The sequence below is a fragment of the Zingiber officinale genome, chromosome 5B (assembly GCF_018446385.1).
Source record: "Zingiber officinale cultivar Zhangliang chromosome 5B, Zo_v1.1, whole genome shotgun sequence".
NCBI lineage: Eukaryota > Viridiplantae > Streptophyta > Magnoliopsida > Zingiberales > Zingiberaceae > Zingiber > Zingiber officinale.
In genome coordinates this window covers 91897037-91899740 of record NC_055995.1, presented here as the reverse complement: position 1 = coordinate 91899740, position 2704 = coordinate 91897037, and the positions used below count along the sequence as shown (strand labels likewise).

Sequence of the window (2704 nt, the reverse complement as noted above, 5' to 3'; positions counted from 1 at the left end):
AGACTGACTAAGAAAGATTGACTAGTTGCTCTAAAATATAAATCATTGAACCATATGAATAAAATTTAATTAATAAATCAGTTACGTTCTAGACTAAAGAATGATTGATTATATATATATATATCAAGGAGCTTTAACGGAAAAGTAAAATTATTGATATGTGACTAAAAGATAACGAATTCGAATCTTGGAAATAGTCTTTTGTAAAAAATAGGATAAAACAATGATATGATGGGAGTTTCGTGCGTTGGATTATTTTTTTTTTTTACTTTATATATAGAAGATTTTGGAGTAAAAACAGTTGATGTTTTAATGGTATTAAAAACAAAATTGCTTTGATACTATAACCCAAAGCCTGAACCCTAGAGGTAAAATCTAAAAAAAAATGGCTTTGATATTATTACCCAAAGCCTGAACCCTAAATAGCTTTGATACTATAACCTAAAACCTGAACTCTAGAGGTAAAATAAAAAAAATAGCTTCGATACTATAACCCAAAACATGAACCCTAAAAATTAAATTTTTTAAAAATATTTTAATTATTTTATTAATTCAAAATTTTTTAAAAAAAATTAAAAAGAAAAAAAAACGCTGAAATCCTGCGCGACGCGCACAGTCGCACACTGTGCCGTCGCGCAGGATATCAGCGCTATATATATATATATATATATATATATATATATATATATGAAATATAAACTCCCAATAATATATTTTACTATTAGATGAATATAAATAAGTTTCAGCAAATTGAATACGAAGATTTTTTATCAACTAATGCAATCATTAAAGAGTTTAAAAGATAGAGCAGATGTGTCGGCGCCCAAGAGTTATTCGAACGCCCATTGACTCTCCCTACGAACTTTTTCCTCTTCTTCAGGGGTGAAGTTGTTCTTGATGTTGAACGTCTTACGAATCTCTTCAGGAGACTTTCCCGTAATCATATCAGCTACACTTTGGCATAACAAATCCAGCAGCCCCTTAATGTCCATGTAATTTGCAGCCTGAATACACCAGAATATACTATCAATACAAAATAAATCTTTAGAAATCATAAGAAACAAAATTACAATAAGAGCGTTGGATGACAACTTTCACGCTCGTAAAACAACACCAATAATTACTTTTTAAATTAATGAGCCTTCAATAGCCCCTTCTCCTCTGTCTCCCCCTTTCTCAAATCCGTCATATATAATTTCACAATAATCCAAAAATTCCACTAATTCCAACACTAAATTGAACAACCTTAACTTTTGACGACAGTAAACCAACTCCAAAGAGTTAAATTGTTTTCCAGAATTATCAAACAAAAATTATGAGGAAAAAAGTTAGCCAACAACAAAATTCTTAACCGAATAAAAAGATAATTAGGGAACGAATAAATTTGAAGGGGGAAAAGGATACGAAAAATATCGAATCTCACCAACATAAGTTCGAATAGGGTGGCTTGGTCGACTTTAACGAAATTGTCATCCCAAGACTTGAGTTCTGCCTTGTCGTCGGAAGACTTGGCAGGATCATCGAGAACGTGCTTCTGGCAATACTAATGACCTTGACAAGGATCCTGGAGGTGACGTTGGGGAGGGGGATCGTGTCCCCTGCACAGTCGAACTCGACCATGTGCTCGATGGTCTTGGACACCATGGCCACCGCAGCGTCCACCTCAAACGTCTCGCCATCGGAGCTCAACAGGGTGATCTTCTTCTTGTCCATGGCAATCGGCGAACGGAGAAAGCGATCGTTCGAGGAGACAGAAACTCTAAACGAGGGAGAAGAGGATTCGAACCAACCGACCAAGAAGATTAAAGAGTCGATTGAACCATAATGGCAGTTGGGGCATAGCTTTATATAATGATCGAGGGGGGCAGTTATTGCCGTGAAAAAGTCTAATTAGTATTTTGAAATAGTACAACTTTATCATTATAATTCATAAATTTAGAAGAAGAAAAAAATATTTTGTAAAATACGGATGGTGATATAAATACCATATAAACTTAAAATTTACTTTAATCATACAAAATTTCTTAACAAATCATTTAAAAATTTTTACCTAAATTTGTAATTTATTAAAATCTTGTAATTAAAGAACAATCAATTGTAATCAATCTAATAAATCAATAATAATTTTTAGACAAAAAAAAAAAATCTTTTAATTTTAGTATCTTTATATTAAAAAAAATATTAAAATAACGTCTCATCTTAATTTTTCATCTCAAAAATATTTTTCATTGTATTATAATATATTATCATAGTCAAAATTGCTCTAATAAATAAAATTACTATGACATTAGTTAAAATTACTCAGATGTTAATCAAAATTATTCTAGCACTTGTTGGCATTGCCCCAAGAGAATTGATCTATATGAATTAAATCATCGCTAAGAAATACTTATTGAGAGAATGAAAAAATTCACTTTGTGTATGAAAAAAAATTAAATTATTAACAAGAACCTTAAGCATACTTAAAAAAAAATTATGGAGGTTGCCTTCAATCGTGATATCTGACATTATTTCTTCATGCATAGGTAATGCGGCCTCAAAAGAGGACTCCCGGATGGGTCCCACTAACCAACCCCCTTGAATAATGTTGGTGTCTATTTACTTTTGGTCATGCTACATTTGCTAATGAGCTCTTGTTCAAGATGTTTTAGCTGAAATCTCACGTGAAATTTAGAGTATTAAAAAAAAAAGAGGAGATTCAATT

At 31.7% G+C, this 2704-nt stretch overlaps 1 pseudogene; it reads right to left on the bottom strand.

Annotated features, from left to right (window-relative positions):
• Positions 1-830: 830 nt before the first annotated feature.
• LOC121987630 lies at positions 831-1778 on the bottom strand (annotated as a pseudogene).
• Positions 1779-2704: the final 926 nt, after the last annotated feature.